Genomic DNA, 10,522 nt, shown 5'->3' with positions numbered 1-10,522 from the left:
TTAACATCTCTTGTATTGTAAATTACAAATATATGCCCAAATTTGTATTTGTAATACTGAATATTTTTATTGTAAACATATATTTTACAATATTTATTTCTTTGTAACAGTTATTATTTTGTAATCTTTATCTCTCTCTAAAACGTATTTTTGTAGTGGGCCTAAGTTACTGTTCACTGTTTTTTGTTTTGTAATCTCTATCTATATCTAAAATGTATTTTCTTTGTAGTGGGACCTAAGTTACTGTTTACTGTTTTTGTTTTGTTTTATGTATTACCATAAATTCTGGCCAAAAGCTTGTAAAATTGACATGTTCCATATCCTGTGATACTGTCACAACATGGATCACCGGAAAAAGAGATAAATAAATAAATAAAATAAATAAATAAAAATAAATGACCAAAGAGGAAGTATCTGTTCTTCAAAAAGGAGGGAATAATGCAATCATCCTGAGATCTATACCTATGAAGGACATCATTGTTAATACTGAAGTGGCCATTCCGACCTTTCCTTGTGAAAGAGCAGAGGAAATATGCACTGAACCAGCCAGGATACTGTGCTGAGCAAAACCATCAGCTTGCAATCTGAAGAAAGAAGAGGTACAAACTATTAAGAATCTTAACACCAACAAGATTATATTGGTACTGCTTGCTGATAAAGTAAATGCGACTGTCATAATGAAGACCTATTAGGGACCTATTAGATCTGATGACATACCAGAAACTAGGCTCACATCTGACCCAGTGTATCAAATGGAATATGAATGGGTTAATCAAGGTATCTTCTCTCTCAGCAGAAGAGAAACCTGTGCAACACAGAAGCCCTCCCACCTTGGTTGTATGAATTACCTAAGATCCATAAGAACAATGTTCCACTAAGATAGGACATTTCATTGCTGAAGAAACTAAAACTTGCACCAAATGACATCTGGGTCAGCTTTGATATTGTTTCTTTGTTTACAAAAGTGCCACTCAGTGACTCTCTGGAGCACATTGGTTCCATTTTCCCACAAGACATCCCAAAGCTCTTTCATGTATGTGTCACCATGAGCTATTTCACGTGAAATGGCAATTTCTGTGAACAGCTGGAGGCATCACCATGGGTAATTCTCTTAGTCCAGTGGTGGCCAACTTCTTCATAGAGCATTTCAAAGCACAGGCACTGGACATGGAGACTTGTAAACCTAAGGTGTGGTACAGAGACATCGATGATACTTTCATTGTGTGGAGCCATAGTGAAGAACAGCTTGTTGACTTCCTAATACACTTGAACACCCTCCATGCCAACATAAAATTTACCATGAAAGTAGAAAAGGACAAAAAACTACAATTTATAGATTTGCTGGTCACAAGGGATGGCAAAAACCTGGGACACAGCATGTATTGAAAACTGAGACATGTGGACTAATACCTGCACAAACTATCAAACTACCTCCCGAGCCAGAAAAGAAGCATGATTAATATGCTCATAATGTGACCAGGACAAAGATGTGAGCTGCAGAACTTCAGACGCCAAATACAACACCCTGAAAATGTTCTGAGGAGCAGTGGGTACCCTACAAATTGTATTAGAAGTGTAACAGAGCCAAACACTCAGTGAAGTCACAAATCAGAAAAAGAAATGTCGGGTACAGCCATTCTGCCATACATTCCCAGAGTGATGGATGGAATTGGCCATATATTGCACAGACATGGCATGAAAACAATTTTCAAGCTGACAAGGAAGATCAAAGAGTGCCTTAGATTGGCAATGGAAAAACGGAACCCACTTGCAATGTCAGGAATATACTGCATACCATGCACATGCAGAAAAGTGTATGTCAAAATGACCAGATGATCAATGAACACCAGCATCAAAGAAAGTAAGTGACATTGCAGGTTGTGGCAGGTGGAGAAATCAGCTGTGGCAGAGCATGCACTGAGTGAGACCAACCATGTAATAAAATTCCCCGACATGGAAGTTCTGGCTGTAGAGAAGCACTATCACACCCGCTTGTTCAGAAAAGCTATAGACATATGAAAACACAGGAATAGCTTCAACAAGAGAGAAGAAAGCCTTAAGGTGAACGAATCCTGGTTTCCTGTGCTGCAGTGAATGACTGTCGCAGGTAGCAAAGGGAGAACCACATCAGAAATGACCACGAAGACCTCTTCAGACATTGGCACATGAAGTACTTATAGTCTGTGGCCTCAAGCTCAGCTCCAGTTCACCACCAGCAATGGAGGGTGAAGCTCTGACAATGCCAGTCACTCATGCTGGCGAAATGTCATTAAAATCATCAGATGAACGTCGACTGAAGAACCTGAGACAGAAGCCAATAGGCAGTTTGTCAACAAATGGCCACAAAATCCTTAACAATTAAGATATCCCTATAATTTAATGTACATACTGTCACTAATTTCATGTATGACACACCAGATGTTTTTTCCAGTGGAGTATTCAGCTGACTTGTCATCTTGTGATGAAATTTGTGTGGTTCCCATTCGAAAGCCATGTCCTTTGACTGCTAATAGAGTAGTCATGCAGAATCAGCTTTCATCACAAGTCCCCTCCTTACACTTTGCTGTTGGAAACAGACGTTACGCAATGACACAGACACAAATTTGAATACAGTGAACAGACACATCAATGGATGGATGGACAGTTCATAATTTTGTTAAAAAGATTGTCATCAGGGAGTTTTGAACATTGATCACCTGCTTGGGAGTCCAACACTGTGACCACTTAACCATGACAGCATTGCTCAGTTATGTACCTTCATGTTACCCTTCTTCTGCTTGGACTGTTCACTGCTTCTATTTGGCCTCTTTCTTTTTTTAACTGCGCAGTACATGTTCTTCCTGTTTTCATGCTTAATCTATGTTGACAGTTTGCCCACTGGTCCCCCTAACCCTAAATCTGAGGATGAGGAGTTCCCCTTGTAAAACTTTGTCACATCTGACTTCCATGGCCTGTTATTTTTATTTGTTTCCTGTCCTGCTTCTGACTTTATGCTCATCCATGTTATTGCCTTTGTCTTGTTGTCATGTTATTGCCTTGTTGTCAGAGTTGAATATGTTCCAATGAATACTTTCAGCCATTTGCTGAAACCATGACACACTTTATAATCCATTTGTTTTGTCTTTCTTTACTTATACATCAGTTTTACTTATACATCAGTTTTTGTGATAGGAAATTCCTCCTTCATATTTTCACAATATCTGGTTATGAAGAAACTGAAACTGCTTATACTGCTTTTATCACTTCAAATTTCAGAACAGCCTGTATTAGCTATTTTGTGAATGAAACTATTTCTGCTGTTGTCATGCAGTTCTTTACTTTTAATACAGAGCTTCCTAGGCTTTGAACTATTCCTACTGAGATTACTTGTTCTTTGTGATCACACAAATAATTGTCAGTTACTATTATTGTATTGCCAGCCGGAGTGGCCGAGCAGTTCTAGGCGCTACAGTGTTGAACCGCGTGACCGCTATGGTCGCAGGTTCGAATCCTGCCTCGGGCATGGATGTGTGTGACGTCCTTAGGTTAGTTAGGTTTAAGTAGTTCTAAGTTCTAGGGGGCTGATGACCATATATGTTAAGTCCCATAGTGCTCAGAGCCATTTGAACCATTATTACTGTATTGAGCTCACTTTAAAGATCTGTTCAAAACACAGGATTTTAATTGCACCATGTGAATACCATACATTTACCAGTAAGTTTTACACATCAAACACAACATTTATAATTGCTGCACAAATAGCTGTGCCATGATCATGAAATAAGATCTAGACTGAACTTACATCTACCAAGAAAGAATAAACATAAAACTGAAAATAGCGTTTTCTCAGAAGAAGTAAAGCTATACAATAAATTACCAATGAGATTAAAGAAATTCCTAAAACAAAATTTATTTAAAACAACTGTCAAAGTATCTGTTAAGCAATGTATTGTACATTGAAGGATTACTTATGTCACAGAGAATAGGGATTGATAAACAATGTAACACAAATAAATAACAAACATGTGACAATCCACATTATACTTTCATACTATATTTTTCATTATTTTTGCCATTTTTGAAAAACTTTACTCCCAACGCTAAACCTTATCCTCTTTCTGAGCCCAAAATCTCACTCACTATAGGGAGATGTTGCTTGCATTTCTAAGGCTATGAAATGGGAAGTTGTGGAACAGAAAATGATCCTCACATCAGTTGATAGTGTGTGTGTGTGTAATATTATGAAACAATGTGTGTATAGTGTGTGTAGTGTGACAGTGACTGTGAGTGAACAATGAATGAATGCTTTTTTCATTATTAAATAACTTATTCGTAAAAGAGTATTATACACAAAGGTTTAACTAAATGAGGTAGCACTGTTTTAAACAGAGCAGTTTTATGCCTGGATGTTCCCTACTTGTTATAACTTCAAGTTGAACAAATATATTTCAAGGAAGACACATTACGTGAAAGTCACAGATCAAGTAAACAGAGTAAGAAATATGTACACTTTAACAGTCAAATCATAACTGAGTCTGAGTCTAGCGGCCCATGGCTGGCTGGCCGCTTAGGTGGCGCTGCTGCTGCATGGCTGGCAGACAGCGCCGCATGTAGAGGACACACGTGACTACGTGGCAGCAATTTGAAAGATTGGCAAGTCACAACACTTTTCCCCCCTTTGAAGTTTATGCACAGGTCTTGATGGAGGTGGCCTGTAGATTGCTAATGTCCATAGGTGTTGAAACTTCCTGGCAGATTAAAACTGTGTGCCCGACCGAGACTCGAACTCGGGACCTTTGCCTTTCGCGGGCAAGCGCTCTACCAACTGAGCTACCGAAGCACGACTCACACCCGGTACTCACAGCTTTACTTCTGCCAGTACCTCGTCTCCTACCTTCCAAACTTTACAGAAGCTCTCCTGCGAAGGTTCGCAGGGGAGCTTCTGTAAAGGCCGCAGAAGATGAAGTAGCGTGCGGGGCTGTCGGCCATGTAAGAGCTCAGCCGGGCTGTGGTCACCCATGGGGGTGAAACGGTAAGAAGCCAGAAATTGGAGAAGCGCATCATCAGCAACAGAAGAAGTCAGGAGTTTCCTCATCTGAGCCTTAAATGTGCGGACCAGTTGTTCAGCCTCACCGTTTGACTGTGGATGGAACGGAGGGGCTGTGACATGCATGACGCCGTGATGGACACAAAAATCCGCAAAATTGGAAGAGGCAAATTGCAGACCATTATCAGTAACAAGAGTAGAGGGAAGGCCTTCCAAAGAGAAAATGCGAGCTAGAGCATTGGTGGTTGCCGCGGTGGTAGGCGACATGCAATGGACAATGAAAGGAAAGTTAGAGTAGGTGTCAATAACGAGAAGCCAATAAGTACCTTAAAAAGGTCCCGCAAAGACAGCATGAATACGCTCCCAGGGCATCTCAGGCAAAGGCCACGGTGAGAAAGATGACTTCAGGGCAGCAGCCTGTGATGCAAAAGGGCCGCAGGCAGCGACTATGTGTGCGATTTCAGAGTTGATGCCGGGCCAGTACACATGACAGCGCACCAGAGATTTTGTGCGAGAGACACCCCAGTGCCCTTCGTGAAGGAGGTTGCAAGACCGCAAAGCGTAGTAGTTCCGCAATGGATCAGAAGTATTACCAGACCGATGATCTGGCCAACCCTACTGAATACAGCATAAAACCCGGGAGAGGGTAGGGTCAGAACCCGTAGCGACTGCCAGCCAGCCCCCGGTGATGGGGAACCCGTCCACAACCTGCTGCTCGGCAACATCCAGGTGGAAACACAATAGTTGGTCTCTATTGAATGCCAGATCAGGACTCATGGGAAGGTGAGACAGTGCATCAGCATTCGCACGTTGAGCCGTTGGCTGGAAATGAATCTCATAATTGAAATGAGACAAGTAAAGAGCCCAATGCTGGAGGTGGTGTGCAGCCTTGTCGGGTAGTGACGTTGATGGATGAAACAAGGAAGCAAGTGGTTTGTGATCCGTAACAAGATGAAATTTGGATCCATAGAGAAAAACACCAAACTTATGAAGAGCATTAATAATGGCCAAAGCTTCTTTTTCAATTTGAGAATACTTTTGTTGGGCATCCGTGAGCGTTTTGGAGGCATAAGCAATGGGTTGTTCAGAACCGTCAGAAAAACGGTGCACAAGGACTCACCGACCCCATATTGAGAGGCGTCCGTGGCAAGAACAAGATGTTGCCAAGGTTGATAAGTAGCCAGGCACAGGGCCTGTTTCAGCATAGCCTTCAATTTCTGGAAAGCCACATTGCATGACGCGGACCACTGAAAAGGCATGATTTTATGCAACAGACGATGCAACGGCTGAGCCACTGAAGCAGCAGACAGTAAAAACTTGTGATAGTATGCTATTTTCCCCAAGAAGGCCTGCAGTTCCTTAACAGATGTAGGGTAAGGAAGAGCATCGATCGCAGCGACAGTTTGCTGAAGTGGACGAATATCATCACGAGAGAGTTGAAACCCCAAGTATGTGATAGATGCCTGAAAAAATTTTGATTTCTGAAGATTACACTTAAGACCAGCAGTCTGTAAGACATGTAAAAGTGTGTGGAGATTTTGAAGATGTTCATCAGTGGTGGAGCCAGTGACAACAATGTCGTCCTGGTAATTTATACACCCAGGGACAGTGAGCAATAATTGTTCCAAGAATCGCTGAAAGAGAGCAGGGGCGCTGGCAACCCCGAATGACAATCATTGGTATTGATAGAGGCCAAAAGGCGTGTTAAGGACCAGAAACTGCTGGGAAGCAGCATCAAGAGGAAGTTGATGATAAGCTTCTCACAGGTCAAGTTTAGAAAAATACTGGCCTTCACGTCGAGGCATAGGGTAAGTGTCGATAAGGCATTGAGCATTTACAGTGGCCTTGAAATCGCCACAGAAACAAACATCACAATTTGGCTTAGCAACAACAACGACAGGAGAGGACCACTCACTGGAAGTGACAGGAAGCAAGACCCCTGAAGCAGTGAGACGATCCAGCTCCCATTTGACCTGATCACAAAGGGTCACAGGAATGGGCCGAGCCTGAAAAAACTTAGGCCAAGCAGTGGGTTTGAGCATGATATGAGCTTCAAAGTTGTTCACATGGCCTAACCCAGGAGAAAAAGTGATGAAAATGTCGTCAACAAGGAATCCAATTGAGCATAAGGAATAGCATCAGAGACGATATTGACAGAGTCATCTATGGAGAACCCAAAAATGCAAAAGGCATCGAAACCAAAAAGATTCTCCTCGTTACTATGGTCGACCACAAATATGGGAACAGTGGGAACAACAGATTTGTAAGACACCTCAGCATCAAATTGTCCCAAGAGAGAAATCTTCCATTTATTGTAAGTCCGTAATTGCCTAGTGACAGGTGACAGGATTGGAGAACCCAACTGAAGATACGTCTGAGAATTGATGATAGTGGCAGCAGAACCCGTATCCACCTGCATGCAAACATCTCGACCAAGTATCTGGACAGTGAGGATTAACTTCCCTGGAAGGGAAGAAGTACAATTGACAGACAACACAGAATCAGAATGAGTGTCATGTTCATGAACATCATGTATGTGGTCAGATTTGCAAACGGATGACACATGACCCTTTTTTTTGCATTTGTGACACATGGCCCAACGTTGTGGACAATCTTCTCGTGAATGTTTCGTAAAACACCGTGGACATGAAGGAAGTTGCCATGGGATTTGCTGCAGTTTCTTTTCAGGTTCGTTTACAGTTAGGCCGAGGCTGCACTTTGGAGCATACTGCAGCCATGTCGGCCGGTGGGGACACGCCACATGCTTCGTCAACATTGCACAGAGGTTGTATTTCCCCGATGTTGCCCCATGCCTCTATTTGCACTCCAGAGGCTTGAGAAATTTCAAAACACTGAGCGATGGATAGGACTTCATCTAGAGTCAGATTTGCCAACTGAAGGGCACGTTGTCTAACATCTTTGTCGGGCACTGACGGGATAATAGCATCCCATACCATGGAATCGGCATAGGATTCTTTGTGAACTTCAGTAACAAATTGACACTTTCTACTGAGGCCGTGAAGTTCAGTTTTTCACAACGATAAAAGGCAACATGAGAGGCTACCACCTGCATTTCCTTTTGAAAATAGACGGGCAGAAGTGAGCACATTTCAGCAAAGGACAAAGACGCAGGATCTTTCAAAGGAGCCAATTGCGACAACAACCAATACATTTGAGGTGAAATCCATGAAAGGAACAGAGAGTTATATGTTTGGTCATCCGCGACATGAAATGCCAAGATGTGCTCTTGAAGACGTTTTTCGTAATCAGACCAGTCTTCCGCAGTCTTGTCATAAGGAGGAAAAGGAGGTAGAGACAACGACAAGAAATGCCCCACATTTGATGCTGCAACAAAATCACGAATCACATTTGTGAGAAGTGTTTGTTGTTCTATGCAACCTTGCAATAGTTGCTCTAAAGTAGCCATGGAAACATGTGGGTCAATGATGAAAAAGAAAAATTCACCACCTCGTCTCCAATTGTTATAACTTCAAGTTGAATAAATATATTTCAAGGACGACACGATACATGAACGTCACAGATCAAGTAAACAGAGTAAATCATAACTGAGTCCAAGTCTAGCGACCGCTGGCTGGCTGACTGCGTAGGTGGCTCTGCTGCTGCATGGCTGGCAGACAGCACCGCATGTAGAGGACGCGCGTAACTGCGCGGCGGCACTTTGAAAGATCGGCGAGTGGCAACACTACTATAAGAACAAGGCTGACTACCTGTACCATCCTTGTAATACTAGACCCATAAGTCTGTCCGTATATGTTAATTACTATATTTTTGTTGTTCTTAAATTGCAATACCATCTCATGTACAATATCCTGGCAAAAGAGATCTACAAATGAGGAGAATCACCTTTGTATATTCGTATATGCTATTGGTGTAAATATTTACATATGATGCTAAGAGACAAGAGGTACATAAAAATTCCATGATATTTGCATCAACAACCTATTATGAAAGTGACACACTGTTACATATAATGTGAAAATTATATTTGCAGGAACCTTTTAACCAGTGATTTATTACCGCTTAATAAGGCAGTACTCAGAACTTTATGTCATTTCATTCTGATTCATACTGAGTTGTTTGATTTGATCTTTACAAGATTCTCTTGGAGTAAGTTCTGCTATACTTCTGATAGCCTTTTCTTGCCACTTGAACTCAGTTTTGGAGCTGGGGCAGTTACCCCACAGAAGAGTTACATAGGTAAGGTGCGAGGAAAAATGCAAAATATGTATATACTCGTAGGGTTTTGCTTACATTATTCCTCAGTTTGTACAAAAGATAAATCATTCAAGACAGTTTGGAACACAATATTTCTGTGTGACTCACCCAGGTGAGTTTCTAGTCTATGTAGAAACCTAACAGTTTGTTTAATTTTTTTATCTTCATTGCAGACACTTAAAATGCCTGGAACTAGTTAGAGCATCAGCCCTTTTTTATATTTACATTGTGTCACAGCTCTTCTAAATCATCATTACTGACTCCCACTGCGAGATGAGGGTAATTCATTTATATACACAGAGAACAGGAATTGACTCTGTACTGAACCCTGTGGAATGCCTTTTGTAACAGGTAATGAGTCTGCTTTGGTCAGACAGTTCATATGCATTGAGAAACAGTTTATTTCACATCCACCAACTACAAATTTCAGGTAAAAAGCAGTGCAATCATGTATCATCCATAAGCAAACAGCCTCAAATGCTGTATATAAAGGCACCCAAATGCCAAGTAAGGGATAGTTCAGCAGAGTCCAGTCGAGTTCCAGTGAGTGAGTGACAGTGACCTCAGACGGATGAGCCTACAGCAACTACTATGTAAGTGAGCAGTAAAATCCAAATAAATTTGTGCCCTAAGAAGGACTTGCAAAGTTTGCCTGTGTGAACCTCTCAGCTAGGATTATTGGTTTCCATATGTTGGGATGAGTGCTTGAGCCCAAAGGGTTAGATTAGGACAATAGAATCTGGCACCTCCATGGTTCCTAGTCTGCAGTACCTTTCATTACTGCATCTGAGTCTTAACTAAGTTGTAGGGCAGGTGTCCATTTGTTCTGGTAATTGATTAGAGTATCTAGTAAGCCTCATCTGTGCTCCTATAAAGCCAGTGTCTGTGTTCTTCTGCATGTTCCTTGTCAACACATGAAGAAGCAATAAGAATCAGATCAGTAGGCCAACACAGAATCTCATTTCGCCTATCATCACCATATTTACCTCCTTAGCCTAACATCCAAATAATTTTGTTCTGTCTCCCATCACAGAGACCTGAAAAATCTCAGCCTGACCCCATTGCTGTTTCGCTTCTGTGTGCTGTTGCTCATGTACCAATAAATGGATAACCAAAAGTCCCACTGCACCTCTGATCTGGATGTAAGCTTTTAATTATGAATGTTGTGACCCACATTGAGTTATAACTATGCATAAAAACAGTTGAAAATCATCTTGCAAAGTCTGCAACTCCCATAAATAAACAGTCAAGGACAGCCAT

At 41.6% G+C, this 10,522-nt stretch overlaps 1 non-coding gene across 1 annotated transcript; it reads right to left on the bottom strand.

Moving 5' to 3' along the window:
- Positions 1-4,745: 4,745 nt before the first annotated feature.
- Positions 4,746-4,820, bottom strand: Trnas-cga (transfer RNA serine (anticodon CGA)). Its single transcript has one exon. It is a non-coding gene; the product is annotated as a tRNA-Ser (tRNA).
- Positions 4,821-10,522: the final 5,702 nt, after the last annotated feature.

The sequence above is a fragment of the Schistocerca cancellata genome, chromosome 4, assembly GCF_023864275.1.
Source record: "Schistocerca cancellata isolate TAMUIC-IGC-003103 chromosome 4, iqSchCanc2.1, whole genome shotgun sequence".
Lineage (NCBI taxonomy): Eukaryota > Metazoa > Arthropoda > Insecta > Orthoptera > Acrididae > Schistocerca > Schistocerca cancellata.
Note: the sequence above shows the minus strand (reverse complement) of the source record. Positions and strands in the feature narration are given on the sequence as shown.